Below are 26263 nucleotides of genomic sequence, written 5' to 3'. Positions count from 1 at the left end.
GGGTGGACTAAATTTTCCTGACTGGGTGGATTCCTTCTGCTATCTAGTTTAATAATTAAGCACAAACAAATAAGAAGAGATTTCCACACAAAAATCAAATGCGGGGTTTGAACTTCCCTATTCTTTCCTTACATTGACCCTTGACCCACCCCTCATTAAGGGACACTTTAGTGGCCACGCAGATCCCCTAAGTCCCCTTTTATTGTTTGCTGTAAATCTTTTTCCCCAGATTCAGGGTGCTTCCTCTTCTCCCTCCCTCCCATTCAGTGTGGTTTTGCCTCCTTCAGCCCTTAATTGGATCCCTTGAATGATGAGGTTAAAGCTGCCTTCTGGAGGCCTTTGCATAAAATTACACACTTTCTTGGCTTCATCTCCTTCTCTGTCCTACTTTTCTCATTCTCTTGAGGTTTTTCCTGAGAAAACTTTTTAAATAAATCATTTGCACATGAAATCTCATCGAAGGATCTGCTCTTGGGGAAACTGACCTAAGTCCAGTTTACTCTCCAAATACTTAGAAACAAATTGTACATAAAAAATAAAGGAGGTTGCCTTTTACATGAAAATGATTTCATGGGCAAATCAAAATACAAACTGGAAAAACACATTTGGAACATTTAACAAAGTCCTAATTTCTTCTATTATGTAAAGAGCTCTTAAGCAACCAATTCAAAATGACCAAAAATCAGCAAAGACAATATGTATGACTCAAATTTTCTGAAAATAAATTATGATTAAAATGACAATGAGATACCATTTTTACATTACTCAGATTGGCAAAGACTTTACAAAGTATTGTAATATGGTGTTTTCTTGACTGTGGGAAAGTAAGTACTCAATTTCTGAAAGAAGTGCTAACTGGATGCACTCTCTTTAAGAGTCAGCACCATCTATTACACTTTGGACATGAAAAAAAAATCTGTAATATCAGCTGTCACCTGAAATTGTTTATTATTTGTTTGTCTGTTTCCTCCTGCTAGAATGCAGGCTCCATGAGAACAGGGCTAGCTCTGTCTGGTTTATTACAGTATCCTTCACACCTAGGGTTTGGTCAGGAATTAATGCTCCATTAACATTTGTTAAATTGTTGCATCAATAAATTGAGTAGTTGGCACCTATGGTATAATCTGAGATGCTCCATGATCCCAGAACATTTCCTCAATATCCTTCTGTGATGTCTGACATTCTCACTTAGGCAATCAATGAAAACAGAGAGAGAGTCAATTAAAATGCACTAACTTGATTATAGTAATATATAATATAAATATATTGATATGATTATATAAGTATAAATACATAATATAAATATTAACAGTGTGAAAATCTGCATAGAAGTAAATTAGCTAAGGAACTGGAGCAAGAGAGAAATACATTTTAATTGTGGTTTTGGGCCAGAAAAGATGGAATAATTTGGTATAACTTAATTGATAACAATTAATTTAATTAAGTAATTTAATGGGTGAATGCACCTTGGCTATAGGGTGAGGAGCCTTATGTGGTTTGTAGAGATTATAGTCAAGAGGATTCCTAACATTAAGATTAAGTACAGCAGGCAGAGTACTTGCAAATGTACTATAGAGAAGTGAAAAAGCAGAGAAGTGAAGGCATCAGAACAGTCCAAGCACTGAGAAGCAGCAGGTTGCTGCAGGAGCCTGGAAGTCAGCAAGGCCTGTGGCGCAGGCACACAAAAGACGATGGGAAGTCCACGGTGTTATTGCTGGATGAGGAAGGGAGGCAATGGAGGTAGTGGCAGATTTAAAGGGACATATGACAAAATGACAAAAATAATGGAGATTCCGCAATGTTGCCATTAAGAATATAGAAGCGGACAAAGTTGAGGTGGGTAACAACCTCCGTTCCTTCTGGTAACACTGTTTTCATTGCTCAGGGGCAGCCAGGGCTACCCTTGACTGTGGACGGCGACATCACAGGAAACTGAGGGTCCTGGGCACAGACTGGCTTTAGCCAAACCTATGGTTTGGGTCCTTGGTTCCAGCTACACCCCTTGTGGCACTTTCTAGAGTTTTCTCTCCCTCAGATTTTGAAACTTTATATCTTTGAAGATGGTCAGAAACATCTCTCAAGCCAGCATTTTGATGGAACACATCTCTTGAACTGAAGAACTCACGTGGCCTCACCCCCGCTGGTTAATTTTTCTCACCTGAACCACTGAACTAAGGCCCTTTAGGGCTTTGCCAATGAAGTAGATACAGATCTGAAATCTGAATCCAAGGGATGAGACTGAAACTTGCTTGGTCTGGGGTAAAAAGTTGAGTGGTTATCTGTTAAGTGGGGATAATACATGTGCCTACCTCATGGAGTAGTATTAGGATTAAATGTGTCAATATATGTAGAGTGAAAGAGAGAAAAATAAGAGAGGGAAGGAAAGAAAGAAAAGTAAAAATGGTGGTGACTATTCAACTCTCTCTTTAGATTTAGGACTCGGGCTAGACTCAGGCTAGTGCCCTTTGTTCTGGTTCCTCATTTGTGCTTTTTTTTTTTGAGACAGAGTCTTGCTTTGTCGCCCAGCCTGGAATGCAATGATGCAATCTCTGCTCACTGCAACCTCTGCCTCCTGGGTTCAAATGATTCTCCTGCCTCAGTCTCTTGAGTAGCTGGGATTACAGGCATGTGCTGCCATGCTGAGCTATTTTTTAATATTTTTAGTAGAAACGGGGTTTCACTATGCTGGCCAGGCTGGTCTCGAACTCCCGACCTCATGATCTGCCCACCTTGGCTTCCCAAAATGCTAGGATTTCAAGCATGAGCCACAGCGCCTGGCCCCTTCATTTGTGCTTTATATCACAACAATTTGTAGGTCAGTATGAGTGGAGGCAGATGTCACCCACTCTTCATTGTGTTTTTCTGAGGAAGTTGTATAACAAGTCTGACCTTCAGTTAATCGCTGTTGTCCAGATTAGAAGGTACTATAACAAGGTGATAAAAGACCCCATAAATAACTCACCTTTAATTTAGGTGAAATGTTTGTTTCTTAGTTTAAAGGACTTCTAAGTTCTTCCATCCCATGATGTGAGAAGTTAGTAAATAATATAGTGCTTCCATTTTCCTGATAAAAATTAAGTACATTAAATCAAAACACGAAACATAATTGCCAGGCTGACACCTCTAATTATTTAGGGTAAATGAACAAAAAATAATGGTTAAGTGAAAAAAATTAAGAAATGAGATAACCATTTTGTTAAAGTTATCTCGATCACTGGTTTCTAGAAAAGAGTACTATACTGGGATCTAACTAAATGTTTAACTTTGAAGATATTTAGACCGTGAGCTTTAAATTCCTTTTTTAAAAAACTGAGGTTGACTCTGTCAGCAAAATATGATGGTTAATTACACAGGAAGAAAGATTTCCATTATCTACATACTGTACTAGACAATTAAAATATTTTCTCCCTTCTGTAGAAAATGTCTGTGTTTGTGTCATATTTTTATCTTCATAAGATGGCAATTTGTCCACTAAAGGACAGGATAAAGAGCCACCTTAGAATTAACTAGCACTGGGTTTTGTAGATTTGGACTGGTGGATGAGTTATTCAATTTTTTCTAATGCTTATTTTCTCATTTGACAAATGAGGATGATAATTCTTACCCCAGAGTGTTGCTGCAATGTTTAAATCAATAATTAATTGCTTAACTCTATGGAAAATCTGCAGATGACTTCAAAATCAGTTGTTGATTGGCTAACTTTAGAAATTTGGTATTAATTGCTTTAATGTTAACCTGTCTCAATGAAATTTTAATGAAAGACTTGCTGTTTTTATTTTAACATTTAAAATTATAACAAATATCACATATTTGGTTAAAACAGTTTAGGCCATCAATAAATGTTACTTGCAGCACAGATTTTTGAAATTGTAGCGGTTGCATGTTAAGAGCAAATAAACCACACACAACTGCGTAACAACAATATTTTTTGTCAACCATAAACATTCATTAAGTAGCTAAAGTACTAATTACATGCAACCTTGGGAGAGTCACTACTCTGTAATTATCTTTACAACTGAGCATGTGCCTTTTGAAATTTCTGTTTAACCTTCTGAAGTTATATTGCTATTTCTCTGGTTCTTTTGCTTTTAAGCAAAAGAGTAGATTTTATAAAGAACTTGTCTCCATCTCCCAACCTCATGTTTGGTCCAAAGTCTTCAAAAATTCTAAAGTGGAACAGCCCCCAATCCTAATAAATATTCCATTTGGTTTTTTAAGATAGAGTCTTGCTCTGTTGCCTGGGCTGGAGTGCAGTGGTGCAATCTTGGCTTACTGCAACCTTTACCTCCCAGGTTCAAGAGATTCTCCTGCCTCAGCTTCCTGAGTAGCTGTGATTACAGGAACATGCTACCATGCCTGGATAATTTTTGCATTTGTAATGGAGAGCGGGTTTCACCATGTTGGCTAGGCTGGTCTCAAACTACTGACCTCAGGTGATCCTCCTGCCTCAGCCTCCCAAAGTGCTGGGATTTGAGCCACCACTACACCTGGGCTTATTGGGTATTATTTCTAGCTGATTTCCCTCAGAGTTCCTTCTTTTCCTGTGCCTTTTCCTAGTGGGTGAGTCTCAGGGACACTCCCAACTTGTCATCAACTAGCCAGATGATCAGTCGCCTATTGCTTTAGCATTGAGTTCCTGTTTCTCTTGTCTCAGGTGAGAATCATAGAGCACTCCTATTTTCCTGTGTTCTTTGTGAGGAGGCAAACACAATTACCTGGTCTTCTCATTCATAAGTGTAAATGTGCTTATGTTATCATGGGCTGATGTAAGGGGGAAGAGAGAACTACAAATATTAATACATCTTTATAATGTCAACAAAAGGCTGAAATCGCATGTGCCATACATTTATGATATGTGTTATATGCTAGATGTATTATTTAATAATAGCAATAAAAGCAATATTGGTTATTAATGTTGCTCATAGCTTGTAGACGTAACAAACATGCTAATAGCTAAAGTAAGTTGGTTTGAGTTTGGTACTAAGAAATAATCTTGTTAACTATTGCTTTCTTGATTTTAAGTAATTGTTCTTCCTCTCCTTTTGTGCAATGAAAGTACAACCAGCCTGTTTCTCAGACTAATGTATAACTACCAAACACTGCAAAAAATCTGGATTCTACATTAACAGTGTGTTTTGCCACTATTTGTTTTAAATGTCACTTACTTAAATATTACATACTTATTCCACAAATCCAATTTAAAAGACTGAAAACTTTCCAGATAAGTCACACTTTATAAGTCAGAAAATTATTTCAACTGGGTTGAGGGAAGGAAACTTGAAGTCTGAGTTTGAATAGGGTGTATTTTTAGTGGACTCCCTCACAAAGTTGCAAAGAGGTAGTCAAATTAATGCAATGTACACTAAGGCTTGAGTCAGTCTGACATGCTGACAGAGTCATGATCCATGAAGACTTCCTTGAGTATGTTCCGTCTCAGAAGCACACTGTGTAGTGATACTCACCATCACTGAGGCACAGCACCATCATCAGATCTGGCTCCACTAATGTGCTGAGTACTCAATTTCCACCCGAACAATTCCTTAATAGCTCACATATTTTGACTACTTTTTGTCTCTTAACTTCTTAGGAAAGTTTTAATGTTAGCAGTTTTGTGAATTATTAAATGGTCCTAGGCTTGGCCCCTCTTTTTTGATGCTCTTTACTGCCATTCATACAGGAGTGGGTGGTCACAAGGGACAATATTACTACTAATAATAACAGGAACAACTTACATTTATGGAGTACCTTCTTTTTGCCAGGTGTAAAGGACAAAAACTTACTCTCTTAAGTTCTGGGGCTGGGGCCCATGAATTGAACTGAAAAAAGACAGATTAAGAGGAGAAAAACATATATATATATATATTTAATATTTTTACTGCACATTGAAGCCTTTGTAAGAAAAATGAAGACACAAAGAAACAATGAGGGCCAAGAGCTTATATACGTTTTAAACAAAAATGATAAATTGTGGAGAAATGATAAGACAAAGGAAAAAGGGTTTAAGCTTCTAGGAGCAGTAATTTGTGGGAAGGTGACTAGAAAATACATGAGAAAATCTAATGGAAGATAAGGATTATTTTAGTAGTTTTGTTTGTACCGATCCATTTCAGTATGACCCCCAGTCTCCAGTCATTTTTAAATGACTTTCTGAAACAGGGAAAGCCTCTTTCACATGGAAAATTTTATGTCTTCCTGAGGCAGAAATAAGACAGAGAGCCTTCCTGCCTCTGCTGTTGCTCAATTACCTTCAGCCCGAAATAATCAACATGCCAGGTCAAGTACAGTTGCTCATGCATGTAATCCCAGCATTTGGGGAGGCCAAGGTGGGTGGATCACTGATGTCAGACGTTCAAGACCAGCCTGGCCAACATGGCAAAGCCCCGTCTCTACTAAACATACAAAAATTAGCTGGGCACAGTGGTGAGTGCCTGTAATCCCAGCTACTCGTGGGCTAAGGCAGGAGAACTGCTTGAACCTGGAAGGCAGAGGTTGTGATGAGCTGAGATTATGCTACTGCAATCCAGCCTGGGAAACAGAGCGAGACTCCATCTCAAACAAATAAATAAATAAGCAAAATAAAAATAATCAACACACCAAAGTAGCATATTTTGGGGTGGCATGTTCTGAATTACTTCATTTCTCCCATCTGAAACTTTACCATAAGTTTCTCATAATAAAATCTGAATTAGTGGCTGTGGAGAGAAGAATCAGTTTAGTAGCTGAGTGATAGATCTTCAAAAGAAGCATATATAGATTAGAATGAGAATAAATAAGCAGAAAAGTGCAAATCTAAGCACATTTTTCCATATCCCATTAAACCAATCTCTCAACTCTGGGAACAGGTCAGTCTAATAAAATGGTTGAGCCTCATTATCTTAGAATGTTAGTCTTTTTCATTCCAAGGTATAAATCAGACAACATTTGTCCCAACTGATTCACAGAGGCAGCATTTTTCATCAACCACACAAGATAAAATCACCAGTGTTGTTCATGAACAAAAAGTGGAACCTGCAATTCTCCACATCTAGTGTGTTTCACAACTTTTGTTATTGGTCATATTGACGTCTCCACACCTTCATTTTTATGTGCTTCTGTCAGTTTGTGAAAGTAGAAAATTGTGAAATATTTGACATCAGAGACCTGCAATCTGGCTTTGGTAGCTAAAAGGCTTGATTTTGTCACCTGACCAAGTTAATCCAGATTTTTGATCTATTTATGTAAAATTCCTGGTGTTAAGTAGCCTAATCAGGAGAGCAGCTAAGCTACCCCACCCAAGTTGTGCGAGAGTGGCCTATGAACCAGCCAAAACATTTGGTGATTTGGCAAAATTTTGTGACATAAAGGTAGTTCTAGAATCACTTATTGTTACTGGATGGAAAATCTTGACTGGGAGTTGTCCAGGTTCTTGGTGTATTAAACAAGGAATTGAGCAAAATGCACAATCAAAGCAACAAAAGAAAAAAGCAACAGCACAGATTTACTGAAGTGAACATAGCCTGCACAGAGTAGGAGCAAGCTTGAGCAGGTGGCTCAAGAGCCTGATTGCAATGATCTTTAAGGTTTTAAATTAAACTAAAATAGTTTGGTAACACCCCATAGGTACCCTTTAGAGACCTCCAACTGGTTGCACCCTATACAAATGAAGGATTGACCTGAGACCAAGCAGAGACTGAAGTGGAGGCTGGTCTGTGACCAGTCAGAGGCTGAAGTGGAAGCTCGGCCCTGTGACCAATCAGAAGCTGAAGTAGAGGCTGGCCTGCGACCAATCAGAGGCTGAAGTGAAGGCTTGGCTCACAAACAATCAGTGGCATTTTTCATTTGTGAGGTAGGGAAGGGGGGTTTTGTAGAGGGCAGGGCCTCTGGCCCCTTTTCACTTGGGCGTGGAGAGGTGGGGTTTTCCTTTTGGTCCAATTGCAAGAAATCAGCCACAGTTTGTCCTCAGGCTCCCTGTCTCTCCACCCTATTCTGCTGCCTCATTATGACCTCCATGAAGAGTTTGTGGCCATGGTGTATGGAGTCAAACTGCAGGGTTTGACTGCAATATTATCTTGGCTTTTTACTTAGGAAGAGTTCAATACCAGGTCTGTTTTTAATTGGAAAAGTTTTGAACTCACCAGAAAAACAAGTAGAGTGACATTGTTTTTCTGGCCATGGATACCATACTCTTTCATTCATTTATCTTCCATAGTTGGTCCACTTGGTACCCCATGGACAAGAATAAAAACTAATTCAGGTTTGTTCATGCTATCCAGATACTGACATAAGCAATAAATATATTGGTTAGTTGACATGACCAAGGTTTGAGAAACTGGTGTAAGGGTGGTGTCAGGTTTGTGTGTAACCTGTTAAGAAAATAGCGACATTAATATGAAAGAGGCAGCACTTGAAAGACAACTCATAGTGGAGGATCAGGGAAAGAATAGGATAGATTGAGACAAGTAATCTCCAGTCAGCTTCTCAATAAATGGGAAGTTTTGTTTAAAAGATTATCTTTCTATTCCCCTCTACACACCAGGGAGGAGAGAAACTTAAAGGGGGAAAATAGATGAAAGCAAAGTTTTTTGATCTGTGATCTTGAGGAAAGCTGTTTGCTTTGTGGTGTCATCTTGCTTCTAGAGCCTTGACTCTGAAAGCCTTACTATGAGGTCACCTGTAGGGATGGTCTTCCAGTTGTCCTGAGAGTGATGACTGGGTCTACCTTGATGTAGCTCACATGAATTCAGCAAGTGTGATAGCAGTGTAGGTGGTTAGCGGTACTTCAGAAGGTCATTCCTAGCAAGGTAAGAGTACACGATTTTTCTAAAAATCTTAATGTGTACCTGATCTCCTGGTTGAAAGAGATGGCTTGATGGATTTTTTTCCCTACAAGTTCTTTCTATTTCTAGATTTTTATGTTCCACTTGCCCTGATGATTGAGGATGATATGAAGTAAGAAATTTTAGTGAATACTCCAGATATTTTGTGAGTGAGTGGTTTATTTCCACTAAAAAATGAATTCCTTTGTCTGATTCAATCTATAAAGAAATGCCAAAATGAGGAATAACCTCCAGTTGTTAATCTCTTTACCACCATCCTGGTGTTAGCATGTCTAGTGAGAAGGCATCCAGCCTATCTGCTAAGCACGCAGACAATAACGAAACAGAGGAATAGCCTAAAGCTGGAAGTAGCTCTCTAAAATCCATTTTAAGTGTTATAAAAGGCAGTGTGGGCCTTGGAGAATTCCGAAAATTATGTTAGCTACCTCCAAAAAAATGCTTACATTTACAAGTAGTACTTTGGTAAATACTTTGATCAGAAATTTTGAGAATGTCAGGGTTATTTACTTAACTATACCTAAAGGCACAGATGCCTTATCTGATGGGAGATAAGTACAAACCAAACGTCAAAAGAAAATGGACTAAAGGAAGTTTGTTTGGCCCATTGCATAATCCATCCGTTAATTTGATGGATTACGACAGATTCCAAAAGCACTTCTAGAGTCATGCAATAGTGGCAGTTTTCCCTTTTACCAGTGTACAAGCTCTAGTGAGAGCTATGAGTTTAGCAGCATGGACTGATTTTACAGTGGGCAAAAAGTATGGCTCAAGTGTTTCATGTGGTGAAACTATGGTATAACCACCCATTATGTTCCCCGGAAATTTTATTTACAAGAGCCATGAAGAAAATGGCTGTGGGTATCTAAGAGATCCTCTTGTGGCTTTGAGACAAATGCTGTAGTTGCAAAGCAATCATGTAGACTTTCCATCATTAGGGAGGGGTATTAGTGTGGCTGGATTTAAATCGATACAATGGAGTGGTTATGGTGGCTCACATCTCTAATCTCAGCCCTTTGGGACGCCAAGGTGGAGAGATCAGTTGAGCTCAGAAGTTTGAGACCAGCCTGGGCAACATGGTGAAACCCAGTTTCTACAAAAACCAAGAAAACTAGCCAGGTGTGATGGCATGTGCATGTAGTCCTAGCTACTCAGTAGGCTGAGATGGGAGGACTAGTTGAGCCCAAGGAGGTCAAGGCTGCAGTGAGCTGTGATAGCGCCACTGCACTCCAGCCTGGGTGACGGAGTGAGACTCTCTCTCATTAAAAAAAAAAGGCGTTACAATGATGTAAGATGATGGAGGGACTGGTTAATAGGGCCTGTGTTGTATAGGTGGTCTGCTGCTATGTAGAGAGGTACTGTGAGGTGCTATGTCTTATTAAGTCATAAGAGAACGAACACAGAATGTGAGAATGGGAAACACGGAGGTAAGGGGGAACCTAACGTAAGAGTACTGAATTGGCCAATTAATGCACCAGCTATGGCTGCTTCGCGCAGGAATGGGGACATGCCTGATGCCGTAGGGTCCAATTGACTTGAGAATGTGAAAGGAAAATAAAAACTCAGGACCCCAATTCACCATGCTAAAAGGAAAAAAAAAATTAAGCTGAAATGTGAGTCACGAAAGAAACTGCCTTTTCGTTTGTTCCTAAGCAGATAGCTAAAGATAAAACGATAAATATCTCCACAGGTAGTTACTCCGTGTTCACCTAATCTTATGTAAAGTGCGGATTTACTGAGTGCTGGATGAATACATATCGACTTTTTCCCTATCTACTTCTTTTCCTTTGCAACATGTGGATTATCATACCCTCCCTCTTTCCGTGTCAGCCTGCTTTTCCCCTTTAAATACTGAAGCTCTCATATTCATTTTTGAAAAAAGGCACAGACCACAGTCTGTTTCTGTGATTCCATGTTTATTTCTTCTGGGCATATCCTTAACTTCGGCAAGATAAACTTTTAAATTGATTGAGACCTGTCTCTGATAATTTTTGGTTTACAAGAAATATAGTATAGGACATATCTATTAACAAAAAGAGTCAAACTTTGTAAAATATTTGAAGAGACTTATTCTGAGCCAGATATGAGTGATCATGGCCTGTGACACAGTCCTCAGGAGATCCTGAGAACATGTGTTCAAGGTGATTGGGGTTCAGCTTGGTTTTATGTATTTTAGGAAGGCATGACACATTAATCAAATACGTTTAAGAAATACACTGGTTTGGTTTAGAAAGGCGGGACAACTCAGTGAGGGCTTCCAGGCTATAGGTAAATTTAAACGTTTTTTGGTTGACAATTGGTTGGGGTCTGAAGACCTGAGATTGCTAGAAAGGAATGTTCAGGTTAAGGATAAAGGGTTACGGAGACCAAGTTTTATTGTGCAGAGGAAGCTCTAAGATAGCAGACTTTAGAGAGGGCAGGTTGTAAATTATTTTTTACAGGACTTAAAAAGGTGCCTGGCTCTTAGTTGATTATCTCCTGGATCTTGGAAGGAAGGAAAGAAAACAAAAAGGGAAGGGGATTCTCTGTAGAATGTGGGTATCTTCCCACAAGACAGTTTGTAGGGCAATTTTAAGGTATGGCAAGGAAATACATTTTGGGATTAAATTTTTCTTTCCTTGTCTCATAATGTTATGCCAGAGTCAGATTGAAAAGTAAGCCACAATATAGAGGGTTCAGTAAAACCCAACTGATGAGAATTTACGGTTTGTAGGGCATGACTCCCTAGACCCCTTAAGTAGGAATTTGGGTAAGATAAAAAAGTCAGAGCTTAGTCCTCATATCCAAGAGGCAGGAGGTTGTTTTGAATACCCAAAACAATCCTGTTCTTTTGATGTCAATATAGGTGAAAAGTTTGTCAAAATTGGGCAAGCAAAGAACTGACTATGTGAGAAGTGATCATTTTAAGGCTTTGCAGGAAGGAGTTCAATGCCTCCAAGAGCCAGGAAATGAACTCTGAAGATCGGGAGGAGGGCATATAGAGGTTAAGCACGGGCAGCAAAAGGAGGAATTTATTGTGATGACAGCTAGCTGTCCCTAGGAATATATGCAGTTGTTTTTTTGTTTCTAGGAGAGGGACAGGCAAAACTGATGGGCATTTTGTGCTGTTTTTAGTGCCCTGAGATATCATGTCCTAAGCAGGTAACAGTTTTTTCAAATAATTGGGTAGAAGCTTCAATAATAATTTTGAAGAGACTGTCCTGCCCAGAGCTATTTTGGATTTGCTTCCTTATTCCAGACAGAGGATTTCCAGTTAAGGTGGAAATAATAAGATTTTTATGTCCTGGGGCTTGGAGGTTAAATGCAGCATGCCTTTGGAAAGTCTGTATACAGCATTCCACAAAAACCTTGGCATCCCTTTCTTTCTGAGTGCACTTTTCAACCTTAGACCAATTCACCTTGGTGGGAAAGGTCTCTACTCTCACTTTTATGAGGCTGTAAATATCAGCTGCCAGCTGAGTCATTTCCTGGTCATTTGCAGGAGGACCTGGGAGAAGTTCTGGCTACCTATTTTCTTTTCTTGTGTTTGTTGCGGGGGTTGGGGGCAGGGAGGTATTTGTCCCTAGGGGTTTCAGGCTTGTCTGGTAACTACCGTATCATCTTGAGTAGGAAGAGCCAGCCAAGGTCCCTATAAGGGGAGTTGTATATTGTCACTAACTTTTCTAACTTCTCTCAGTTTGATAGGATCTTCTGAAAGGTGTGTGTTGGAGTGGGATGTGGTATAAAAGGCCTTTTTATTTTAAAAGATCTGCTGCTGTCCAGAGAATGTGAATTCTTTGCTGTAGGGGTTAAGGATACACCACAAAAGGAATTTCATGGGAAGACTTGGAGCTGATGGGGTCTCATTATATCGATCCACAAAGTAGATGGAATTATAAGGGACAATGAAATGAGTCCTGCTTTATGTCTCTGGGGCCTCTGACAAAGTTATTTTCTGATTATCAGTATTTACATAAGTAACTTATATTCCTTGGTCTGGAGACTAGGCCAGAGTGCTTTCTACTATTCTTGGAGGGAAAGAGAAGGAAGCTGGGTGTTCAGGGATTTTTTTTGTTTAGAAGTCAGAAGAGCTTCAGGAATTAAAGAAATTTGTTTGGGAGGCTGGGCTGGATTTGAGGGAGAGAAACTTAACTCAGGGTCTGGAGATCCAAAATATCTTCTGGAAGGTCAGTGACAGGGAGTTGAAAGTAAAGAGGAGCACAATTGGGGGTGAAAGGGACCTGTACAGTAGATGCGGATTTTTAACTTTTGTTCTAAGTTTGATTTCTGTTCTTTAATCTTAAGGGAATCCCTAAGCCTAGCCAAAATGCTCTTTTTTGTCCGACTTTCAATTTCATCTTCCCGTAGCTACCAAAATAAATTTGTTTAGGATGAGAGTTCTCTAAAAATCTTTTCAAGTATAAAAGTTTTTCTAAATCTATTAATTTATCATCTGGCATTGCAAGTAGGACCTCCAAGCGTATATTCATTCTAACAGCAACTCAACCCAATACATCTTTTCCTGAAAAAATGTGGAGGTAACTCTCCAGGCTTAGAATAAGTTTTGATCATGAATCCAAAAGGGAAGATGCAGCTCCCATGATCCAAAAGGCCACTTCCAAAAATAGCCTAAGAAAGCAAAGACCCTCCTCGTCACAGGCAGTAAGAATAATGTTTGTGAAAATTAGTGTCTCTGGTGTCCTACGCAAGTGAGATGCATCCAGTTACAGACTCTCTAATCTGTGATATTTGACAGGTGATACTGGATGGGACTTCCCAGCACTGGCAAAGCAGCAAAGGTAGAGACAACAAAGATTCCTTATAGATTGGTACCTTGAGAGCAAATGAGGCATAGGGTTTATTGGGGAAACTTACATACAAGGATGTTCTGGTGGTGGCAGGCTGGACAGGAGAACTGCTCCCATTTGTAAAAAGCATGCAGATTATATAACATTTTTACTTGGCACCTGCCACCTAGCAAGCTCCATCTAATCCAAAACAAAAAGCCTTGATCCCCTATGTGTCAGGGGTCAGATGTCCTTTGTAGCTAAGGAGTGAAATTCCGGGTTGGCCGCTCCTGGATTCTTAGAACACAGAGTCATTGCCAGGATGTTCTTGAGTCATTAGTCTCAAGTGGATCCGCCATACTGACCCCTCATCGAAACAAATTCCACTGAAAGCTGGCATGGTTGGACAATGAAAATGCTGCTTACACACTTCATGTTGTTGGGGCTCAGAAAGTAATACCCCACAATGAAGGCCTCAGAAGCAAAAGCTTTTACCTGACCATCTTCTGCTCTCCTGTCTCTCAGTCCCATTTGCCTCCAAGGCTAACCACAAAAACTAGAATTTCTCTTCCCTTGGGTAGGTCATAGATACCATAACCCCTTTTCCCCAAAGTCAGCTATGAAACCTAAAAGCATTACTCTAACTTTCCCTCTGCCTTTCTGTATAGAAACTGTCCATAAAGATTTTAAGTGACAAACCTTGTTTGACTGTAAGTTGTAAGCCCTCCATTCCAGAGAGGCTCCTGTCCCATATCTAGAAGGGAGGAATATACGTTCAGAGAGGCCAAAAAGAATCTAGACAGGTAGCCCTGCCTGGGTTTCTTTCCCTCAGTCTATTAGCATTAGATCCCCCCTTTTTGTCCAGTCATATTTCTATATGGCTGTTCATACTTTGCTGAACTGAAGCATAAAAATAGACAATTTCTCCTCTATCTTTGGGACTTCATTTTGAAGGCTTCTGTATAAACACATTAAATAGATTTGCACGCCTTTTTTTTTCCAATTAATCTGCTTTTTTCCAGCTAATTTCTCAGCATACCCTCCAATGTCTAGGGTTCCTAGCCTTATGGTAGCCACTTGTTGCATACCTGATAACCTGTACCCCTCAGCTGGCAGAAATCAAAGAGCATATCATCACTGGTTATAAGCCAAGATCTCAGAACATAAAAAGAGATGAAAGGAGAATCTCATCTAGTTTTTTAAAAATTGATGATCCATGCAAAGTTTATCCAAACACCAGCCCAATGAGGACAGTAAACCCACCAGTCTATAAAGCCATTTTAACAACATGCTTATAAGACATATGCCTGTGTGCCACCCTAATATTCCCTTTCATATGAAAAACGACACAAAAGAGAGAGACATAGGAAATCAATGACCATCTCTGGGAGGGAAAGGATGAATTAAAACAAAGAATACTTCATATGAAAAATCACAAGCAGTCCAGGTTGAAAGTGGCAGTGGCAGCTGCATTCTGGCTTCCTTGGCTATCGGGTCAGTCCAATCCAAAGTTGGGGCAGTTATGTCAAATGGTGTCTATGGCTAGGAGGGTTCAGCTAGCATGTGGAAGACCCTCACCTACTTCCCTCCCTCAGGTGGGAGTGAGCATGATAATTGTCTTCTTGATGTTGCATCACAGAGAGCACAGGAGACCTGAATTCATTCCATACTTCCATATCTGCATTAGATTCAAGACTTTTCCTTGGGGAGACGGTACCCATACTCTGTTTCATAACCTTCATGTGAATCTGTTTCTAACTGCCTATGAAGATGAATAAAGAGAACCTGAACCACTACAAATCTGCTGGGAACCACAGAACTGGTTTGGACCATTAATCTGCACATGGACCAGAAAAAGCGTACAGGATGTTAAACTCGCCTTCTTTACTTGTATAAAATGATGATCAATAAACTGATTTACCCTCTCTTTGCTTGTGGCAAAATATAGCTTAAATAAATTAAACTTTGGTCACACACACAAAAATGATGAGTAGCTATACCGAAAGAACTAGTTCACACAAATGGTTTTTCCTGCTAATCTGAATTTGAAAAGGGAAAGATGAAGACAGTCTCTTGCTACTTTCATTTGAACAGACTCTATAGGCAGAGATTGGGAGGTTGATGTGGTAAAAATGTTTACCTTTTGCTAACTTTGCTGGGTGCTCCCAAGATCTCAACTGTAACCTCTGGAGTGTGCAGGGTGTCCCAGCCAATGATATCCCATTCTCATTGCCAGAACTGTAGGGAAAGAAAAGTAACCTTCCTCTACTTCCTGAAGTTCTGTGGCTGAGGCCCATGAATTGAACTGACAAAAACACAGATTAACAGGAGAATAGCAAACAATTTAAAAAATATTATTTATTTTATCTTTTTTTTTTTTACTTTAAGTTTCAGGATACATGTGCAGAATGTGTAGGTTTGTTACATAGGTATACATGTGCCGTGGTGGTTTGCTGCACCTATCAACCTGTTATCTAAGTTTTAAGCCCCACATGCATTAGGTATTTGTCCTAATGCTCTCCCTCCCCTTGTCCCCAACCCCTGACAGGCACCAGTGTGTGTGTTCTTCCCTTCTCTGTGTTCATGTGTTCTCATTGTTCAACTCTCACTTATGAGTGAGAACATGCTGTGCTTGGTTTTCTGTTCCTGTGTTAGTTGAGGATAGCAAACAATTTTTATTTATTATTTTTACATACACACTGAAGCCATCATAGAAAAAAATGAAAATCCGAAGAAGCAATTAGGATAAAAAGCTTGTATACTTTTAAAATAAAGAATGATAAATTGTGGAGAAGTGACAGGAAAAGGGGTTTAACCTTCTAGGAGTAGTAATTTGTAGAAAATGACTAGGAAATATATTGAGGAGCTAATGAAAGAAAAGAATTATTTTAATAGGATTGTTTGTACAGTTCCATTTTAGCACTGACTCCCAATCTTCATAAGAATGTTTTCTTCTTGTGAGAAAGTATTTCAAACTATTCCTCCAACAAGGGATTAACATCTGGAATATTTAAGGAACTCAAACAACTCATCAGCAAGTAATAAATAAATATGTCATTTGATTTAAAAGTGGGCAAATAATTTGAATATACATTTCTCAAAAGAAGACATACAAATGGCCAAGAAGTAGTCATACTCTGCACCGCGTAATAATGTTTTGGTCAATGATAGACCATATATATATATATATATACCATGGCGATATCATTAGATTATAGTGGATCTGCAAAATTCCTATCATCTAATGACGTTATAGTTGTACTGTTACAGTGCAACTTTTTTCTATGTTTAACTATATTTAGATACATGAATAATTGCCATTGTGTTACAGTTCCCTACTGTATTCAGTACAGTAACATGTTGTACAGATTTATACTCTAGGAACAATAGGTTTAGGTGTGTAATAGGCTATAACATCTAGGTTTGTGTAAGTATACTCTATGATGTTCCCACAATGACAGAATTACCTACAAATGCATTATAAAAAATGCTCAAAATTACTAATCATCAGGAAAATGCAAATCAAAATCACGATTACATATTATCTCACTCCAGTTAGAATGGCCATAATCAAAAAGACACAAAATAAATGCTGGTGAGGATATGGAGAAAAGAGAACTCACACCTTGTTGGTGGGAATGTAAATTAGTATAGCCATTATGGAAAACAGTATGGAGTTGCCTCAAAAAACTAAAAAATGGAACTATAATATCTGGAAGTCCCACTACTGGCTATATATCCAGAGAAAGGGAAATAAATGTGTTAAAGAGATGTCTGCACTCTCATGTTTATTGTGGCACTATTCACAACAGCTAAGATATGGAATCAACCTAAGCATCCATCAGTGAATGAATAAAGAAAATATGGTATATAAACCAAATGGAATGCAATTAAGCCATAAAAAGAATAAAATCCTATCATTTGCTGCAACATGGATGAGCCTGAAGGACATTAAGTGAAATAAGCTAAGCACAGCAAGATAAATACTGCATGTTCTTACTTATATGTGGAAGCTGGAAAAGTCGATCTTTTCCAGAGATCTTTTCCACTAAAGTAGAATGGTGATTACTAGAAGCTGGGAAAAGGAGGGGGAGGGGGAATATGCAGAGGCTGGTAAATGGACACAAAATTATAGCATGACAGGAGGAATAAGTTTTAGTATTTTATAGCATATAGTTGACAATTTATTGTGACTATAGTTAACAATAATTTATTGTATGCTTTCAAATAGAAGATTTTGATTGTTCATAATATAAATGATGAATTAGATGACAGACATGCTAATTGTCCTGATTTGGTTATTATGCATTGTATATGTGTATTGAAATATCACACTGTACCCTATAAATAGGTACAATGATTATTTCTCAATTAAATATTTGAAAAGAGGATGTTCTCTTCTTCTTGATACAGGGAGGGTTCCTGTTCATGGGAAATTTGATGTCTTCGTTTTGGTAGAAAGGAAGAAAGCAGAGTGTCTTTCTTGCATCTGCAACCACTCTCAACTCAATATGCCAAAGTGGCATATTTTAGGGTAGTGTGTTCTGAATCCTTTCATAAGCATTGTGCTAAGTGTTTTATATAAATCATTTCATCAAAATTTCACAAGGGACCTATGAGATAGTTGGTTTATTGCCCATATTTTACAGTTAAAAATACAAACAAAAGTACAGTGAAGTTAAATTGTTTGGTCAAGATCACATTGCACTAAATTGAGAAACCAGATTCTAGGCCTGTTGATCCTAATCTAGAAAATGAAATTACTTAATCCAGTAGTTTAAATATTTACAGACATTACTTACATAAGGAATCTTCAGATAGATAAGAATTCTCCTCTTGTTGCTGAAGAGATTAAAGAGATTAAGTAACTTGGTAAGGCTAGTTAATTAGAAAGTGACTGCCCTTAGAATTTAAAACCCAGGTGTGTCAGCTTCCAAGCTTTTGTGTATTCAAGTGATTTAATCCATTCCACAGTAAAAACTTTATACTGCTACTCAGTAGACATACACATACAAATATAGGATTGGTAGAAAAGGTTCACAAAATAATACTCACCCTTATTCATGCAAAGATACTCTGGCACTTCTTATTCTATCCTAACCTATTTTATCCTATTCTATTCTACATGATTATAGTCTTTTTTATGTTTTTTTAAAGGCTTATGACAACCAATTAAATTTACTTTATGACTCACTAATAGGTTGTGAACTTCAATCTGGAAAAAAATGGTAGGTATAGGCTTACTTAATATCACTTTCTTGTATCATCATGCTCTCAATTACCCTCTATTGTGCTAAAAATAAATTGGACTACTTAAGTGAAATTTAGTTGTGCCTTTGTTATAGGACCAACAGGTTCATATGCCTTCTGCACAACAACAGTGAAATATACTGAGACAGCAGTGTTTGCAGCAGAGAAAGAGTTCATTGATTGCAGGACAGCCAGGTGAGGAGATGAGAGGAGACTCTCAAATCCATTTCTTCAAGGATTTCTGGATGAAGTTTTTAGGGGATTGTGGGGGACAATGGGCTGGAAGATTGGGGTTATTGATTGGTGATTGGTCGGGGTAAGAAGGATGAAGTCATTGGGATGTGGCAATTGTATTCTTTGGTAAAAGGAGATGAGTTAGCTCCTTATGCAGTCTTTCAGACCAGCTGGCATCAGTAGTTTCCCTGGTATGCAGGACTTAAAAAACATCTCAAAGGGAAAACTTACATTTAGTAATGTTCAAGTTGTCACGTAGAGCAGTTGGGGGGACTACAATCTTGTAACAGAGTCTACGTGATTCTGGAGCAACAGGCAAACACTGTAAGGCAGTGGGTCAGAGACAAGCTAATCTAATGTTTAATGCTGAGTGTGCTGCAGGCTTAGTTTATCTTAGTTATCCCCCTCCCTTCTTCCCTGATAAATTTTATAAAGTTTATGGGGGTGGTTTCACTCTGTAATGCTGTTTCTAAATAGATTTTAGCTAGAGATGGTCTCAGAGCGGAGGGGCTGACTGAATTCTGCTGCAGAAGGGTTGTTTTAGCTCTCCAAATTTCCCTTTTAATGAGAAGCATGTGATCTCTGTGGAGGCAAAATAACAGCAGTGTCTCAATTTATTGGTGAAGATAAAGGGACAATTAAATTATAAATACAACTTGTGCTGAGTTTCTACAATTTGAAATTAATTTTGCTATGTATGACTCTTCCTCCTCCCATCTCACATTTCTCATTAACCACATTCTTTACAGAAGAGTTAGATTATTGCTATTATCCCCAAACATCTCTGTATTGTATAAATCAGTATCTATGGCAAATATTTCTTTAATATTCTTAGGCTAGGGATTTACAATCTCTAAATTAGCAATACCCCTAGTCTAATTACATACATTGGTTTTTATGGCTCCCAAAATGTCATAAAGAATCCTCTCCACATCTATTACAGTTATCTTTCTCATAGTTTGGAATAAATGTAAATGAGCCATAATAAGCAAGATTTAATAATATTGGTAGTCCAGGGGAAATAACACTACACCTTAGGTTTACATAGCTGCTGCTTCTTTTTTTTTTTTTTAAGACGGGGTTTCACCATGTTGGCCAGGCTGGTCTTAAACTCCTGACCTCAGGTGATTCGCCCGCCTTGGCTTCCCAAAGTGCTGAGATTACAGGCGTGAGCCACTATGCCCGGCCTTACATAGCTTCTTGAAAAAACATTTCATAGGCATCATTTTACTCATTATCCCTGCATTCCTGGAATTTAGATAGATTTAGGAATTACTGATATATTTTTAAATAGGTAAGTAATACTTAAAGATTGAATAGTTTGGATCTTCCAGTCGTTGTATAATAGAACTAGAAATGGAAATAAAGCTTGAATTATTTTCTGGATCTGATTTCTTTAATCTTTTTAGACATGTGTTTCATCAGCTTCCACCTCTCATGGGCAAATGGAAGACAGTAAAGATAGAAAGTAAAAGGTTAAAAATGAAAGTGAGAAGACAGAAAAAAAGTCATTTAAAGAAAGACATTAATAAGTGTTTCTAGTGTTGTTTTGTGGCACAAGTATATTCTAATCTTGTACAATATCACTTTAGTAAGAAAAAATGGTGGCAGTTGGTGCTGGGAAGATATTTTATTACTTAAGACTTTAGTCATAGTTTTGCTATTAGAAAATGTGCTCTTTTATTTTCTTAAAGAGATGAGGTTGCACTGTGTTGCCCAGGCTAGAGTACAGTGGCTGTTCACAGGCATAATATTGGCACAGTACAGCCTCAAACTCCTGGCCTCAAGTGATTCTCTGGCCTCAGCTTTCCAAGTAGTTGGGACTACAGACACATACCACCATCTGGCTATACAAAACATGCATTCTTAAGGCAGACTGCCGAACATGGCTTTTTGGGAAGATAAATAATAAACCACTTAACACTCTGACAAGATTTTTAAACACCTTTGGACAAAGGTGTTTTCTGTTTGTGTTTGACTATTGTGGCTATTTGTATATTTAATAAAATCTCATATGTAGAAGATTTAGTAGCTATAACTTTGGCAAATCATAGAAATAAAACCCAAAAGTTGTCTGACTAGTTGAGATAAGAGAAACACTGGTTATCTCTAACAGACAGTTAATTGCAAACCCATAGCCCTTATTATGGTTATTATACTTTTGTGAACTTGATTATGCAATGCACCAGTAGTAATAAAGGTGTTTGCCATTCTTCTTAAACTCTGGCCTAACTTGGTACTGAGCCCTTTGCCTTAGTGCTAGGCAGCTGAACAACTGTAATCATAGAACCAGGATTGGTCCTGGGTTTTCTTTATGGTGTGATGTTGGGGTGACTGAAAGTCAGGCATCACTGATCTCAGGCTGAGGTTTGACAAGAGACATTTGACAGCAACCCCAGCAAAGCTATTATGTTTTTAATCAGCATCTTGCATTTAGACGCTCCTCAAGTCTTTATTCCATTACTTGGTTTCAGTCACATCTGGATGAGCCAGTCTTATGCTTGCCTATGAAAGACATACTACTCTTCTGAGTAATGCGTGTGTTCTGTGGCTTCTGGATAATATGCTTGGTTTTTCTTTGAACATTTTTACTTTAAGTTTCATCATTAGCCATAATTTTGAGTTTACTTCAACTCGAAAGACATCAAATTTAATTAATTAATTAACTAATTTAGCATGCAGAAGAAGAGAGACAGACAAAAATTTTCTCCTTGAATAAACTCTAATCAGGATCATTTTTGCATTATTTTTGTCTAAGTATCGAACTCTGGGCTTGGGTGTCTTTTCTTTCAAAGTCCAGTTCTAGCAAGAACCTGCATGTCAGTTTAACAAGAACTCCCCATCTTCTATTTCAGCTTACCCTTCGGGGTTCTTCATCCTTTGTCATCTCCCAGGAGATGTCGGATCACCACGGCCAGCCTTCAGTAAGAATACTGCTAGGTTGTTTTCACCAGAATCTGCCTTACCTGAGATCTTCCCTCTTAGTAATTTTCTGTCATACAAATCTCTCTCCCTGCCTTTTGGCTACAAATTATTGCTTTTCCTTGTTTTTGGTATTGAGCCCAGTATTATATTGAGGTTTTGTTTCCTTTATTGCAATTGCTTTTTTCTGAATTGTTTTTACGGCTGAAATTACTACTTAGTTCTATATTTTCTTTTTTCTTTCTTTCTTTTTTTCTTTTGACAGCTCTGTGGCTTCTGATTGGTAGATTTAGTTTTTGTTTGCACATCTTCATTTTAAAGTGTGACCATTGGTTGTAATTTTGAGTATAGTAAAATTTAAAGTGTATCAAGTTCATTTATTTAATTTACTAATTAACTAACTTAGCACACATCTATTGAGTATCAATCGAGTGCCTCTGAAAGTTGAATAATAAACTAATCCTAAAATTAAAGGTGTATTACATACATTCTTTAATAAGCTCTGAAACCTACAAAGATATTTTGGACATAGAATGTTATTCACATTTTTCCCCAAAAGAATTATCATTCAAGAATAAGATGCATTATTTTCTTATTTTTAATACAACATCATTAGTAATTGACTTATCATGTTTTTTTTTTTTAATTTTAAGAGATGGGGCCTTACTCTGTCACCCAGGCTGGGGTGTGGTGGTGCAATTATAGCTCACTGCATCTTTAAGTTCCTGGCTTAGAATTATTCTCCAACCACAACTTTCCCAGTAGCTGGTACTACAAGTTCACACCACCATGCCCACCTAACACTTTATTTTCTAATTTTTTGTAAAGATGGGGGTCTTGCCATGTTGCCCACTCTGGCTTCAAACTCCTGGCCTCAAGTGATCCTCCCACCATGGCATCCCAAATCTCTGGGATTACAGCTATGAGCCATGGTGGTGCTTGACCCTACAATGCACTTTTAAAATGTGAAAGTACTATTATTTCTTATAAGATATCATTACAAATATTGAATCAATTCTGAAAGATTCAGTATTTCCAATTCATGCTTAATCAGACTGTGGTTTTCCAGCCTCTTAGATATATTAATTCCAAATTACATCATGGTACAACAGGACAAGTTTACTGCACAAATTGAATGTGTGCAAATTATATCTCTATGTTTCAAAAGAGTGATTAAATAAAATTTTATTTTGGGAGCTGCTCTTCAAGAATTTCATTATTTATTTGGCTTTTGCTTTTCTCATTTCCCCTCTCTCTTCCTAATCTTAAGGAAAAGAAGCAGGATTCTCTAAACCAAAAGATATCTAAGACAGGTCTCAAAACGTTTAGAAAGTTTATTTTTCTAAAGTTATGGACACACTTGTGACACAGACTCAGGAGGTCCTGACAATATGTTCCCAAGTTGGTCAGGGTACAGCTTGCTTTTGTACATTTTAAGGATACATGAGACATTAATCAGTATGTGTAAGATGTACATTGGTTTGGTCTGGCAGGGAGGGACAACTTGAGGTGGAGCTACAAGATCATAAGTAGATAAAAGACAAAAGGTTATATTCTTCTGATTCCTTGATCCGTTTTCCACTGAATATACCATTTAGTCTGGCTCAGTGAATCTGCATTTTTACATAAATAAAAGAGCAGAGGAAGTGATGAGATATGTACGTCTCAGATGAGCCTCAATGGGATGACTTTGAATTCTGTCTGTCCTTTGTTCATGAGGAATTTCCTAGTGGGCCAGTTGTGAGGGAGATGAGTAACTTTTCATCATTTTAGCAAGCTTATTTATGAATAGAATGGGAAGAAGATTTGCCTGACATAGTTCCGAGGTTAACTTTTCCCTTGGCTTAGTGATTTGGGTGTCTCAAGGTTTAGTTTTCTTTTACATTTTCCCCTTTACTTTAAAAAACCTTTCAGAGGAAGCGTTTTAGAAGGAAATGGGTTACTGGTGTCAGGTTTTGTCTTATCCATTGTGGCTAGGACAGTTTATTCCTAGACAGGTAGATCCCACATTACTAGCAAAGCTCATTTTCAGCAGGTTGTGAAATATCACATTCTACAAAGAGATAATAGGGGAGGAAGCAGAAAAACAACAACAAACAAAAAAGTGAACGATACTGGAAAATCGATATAGGCAATATTACTGTGAAGTCTGTGAATCAGTGGGCTGGTATGAAAGGGTATGAAAGTGGTTTATGTATATAAATAGGTTACTGTTATTTTCTTCTGTAATTTTAAGTTGTCTAGTTTCAGTTTGCAGGACTTTAAGAAAGCACAGCTTAACTTTTAGTGATTTCAAATCAGGAAAAATGGGGGGAAAAGGAAGAAGAAAAAATGAATAGATTATTTTAGAGTGGTAGTCAGGAAAAGTTTCAGAATTCAGTCCAAACTGGAAGTTCAGTCCAAATAATAAAAACTGAAAAATGTTTGGGAAGACTAGAATCTAACAACAGGTGTACTATAGTTATTTATTTATTTACTACCTCAGATAATTTTTTTCTAAACTACAGTTTAAATCAAAGGTCTCTAAGGTATTTTGAAACACATTTTCTATTTCTCCAGTCCTATTTTCATTAAAGAAAAGTCATAGGACAAATTCAGTTGCAAAATAAGTTTTAGTCTTACTATACTTGGCCATAGTATATGCATAAAGTCAGCAATAATAATTGTTTCTTTTCTTTAATTGCTTTGCTAAAACTTTATTCCGTAAGGAATCTCATATTTGACTTTAATGCCTTAAGCCCAGCCTGTGCCTGCAAATTCCTGTATTAATTGCATAAATTCCTCATCTCAAGGTCCCAAGGAATCTTGGGGCTCCTGTGGCTATCAGAAAGTGACATTCTTTAATTACCACAAATCAGGAACTTGTGGAGGGACTGTGTTGACAAGATATAAGACCAGCTTTCGGAAAGGGCTTTTATTGCCTCTTGAATTCCACTTTGAGTCCTTAAAGGAGTCTGTCTCTGAAAGAATACCATTTCAGTAAAAAAAACCTTGGTAAAATAACCAGTGTCTTCAATTATGTGTTGTTATAAAAGAAAATAGATTCTTATTACACTTATACAAATAACTATGTTGCTATAAGTTAAGCATTCTTACAACTAGTTTCCAAATTTTGGAGAAATCAGGTAGAGAGAAATATGCTCCAAATTTTGTTTATAGAAGTATACTTTACTCAATTATTAAAAGCTATAAATATTTCAAAAGAAAAGTTTTCTCACCTCTGATAAAGAAAGGATCAACAATATTTTAAGCAAAATGTCATAAAAGGATTTATTTCAGTCTTCCGTGTTTAGTCTATGCAGTTAACTCCTGTTTTGCTTGATATTCATGAACATTTCAGCTCTCCATAAGAGTCTTGGAAGTTTTCCTTCTATTCTAGTGTCACAGTCTCCAAAGTTATCAGAAACCTGCCTTCAAGAGCACCTGTCTGATTCCTATGCTGGTTATAAAGCCACCTTTTGAAAAGGATAAAAAATAAAATTAGATGACAAAAGGATAAAAATAAAACTGGATGACAAAAGCATTAGAGCAGTCATAAAGACACAATTTACAAGTAAATTTGGTTACTTCTGCTGCATACAACAATTTTACATGATAATCATATTATTATATAATAATCATTAATTGTTACTGATAACATATGCTAAAACATATTAGAATCATAAAAATTTCAGGCAAGTCTGAAATATCCACTAGTAACACATTTATGTAAATGTAATCCAAAGAAAGTTAAACACTGTTTCATATTTGACAATACTTCCTGTGTGATTTTATTATATCCAATAAACCAAACATCTCTTAAACTTTAGGGGACTAATGTAAAAAAAATTATGAGGACCAAAGTTAGAATTTGATTTTGGAAAGCTTGTCAAATATAAAAAGTTTAAAACACTTGATGTCATAAAATAGGATCACAGTCATTGTAAAATAAGTCATTCTTTTAGCCAAAGTGATAACTCAAAGGTTAAAAAAAAAGCAGAAACCTTTATCTTTGAGCGAGGAGACTTAATTTCCCAAACAATAAGGCTTAATAAAGACAGCATGAGGCCAATTAAATCTGTCTCTCAAATCTTATAACCTACCTATAAAACTTTAATTATTGTGACCATAAGATATAATTTCCATAAGCCTTTTAATAATGTTTATAACCTTTTATTAAGAAGTGGGTTAATGCTCCAAGAAAATGTTGTTAATCTGACACAGGAGTCCATATGCTGGTCTTGCTTCAGTGTGCCTTCTACATCAATGATTAATTTATTGAGAAATTGGACCTATATT

The 26263-nt window shown here is 37.5% G+C and overlaps 1 protein-coding gene across 4 annotated transcripts in view; it reads left to right on the top strand.

Annotated features, from left to right (window-relative positions):
- The first annotated feature begins 8668 nt into the window (after positions 1 to 8668).
- Positions 8669 to 26263, top strand: part of SPAM1 (sperm adhesion molecule 1) — a 34849-nt gene continuing 17254 nt past the window's right edge. For 2 of the 4 annotated variants that reach the window (XM_012473968.2, XM_012473969.2), the window contains exon 1: positions 10218 to 10426. The gene's annotated coding sequence lies outside the window, so the exon portion shown is untranslated. Of the gene's footprint in view, positions 8962 to 10217; positions 10427 to 26263 lie in introns of those variants that run through there. The other 2 variants (XM_012473967.2, XM_012473970.2) reach the window with 2 other exon arrangements.

The sequence above is a fragment of the Aotus nancymaae genome, unplaced genomic scaffold (assembly GCF_030222135.1).
Source record: "Aotus nancymaae isolate 86718 unplaced genomic scaffold, 86718_ANA_hifiasm-v0.15.2.pri h1tg000002l, whole genome shotgun sequence".
Taxonomy (NCBI): Eukaryota; Metazoa; Chordata; class Mammalia; order Primates; family Aotidae; genus Aotus; species Aotus nancymaae.
This window is presented reverse-complemented; position numbering and strand designations above follow the sequence as displayed.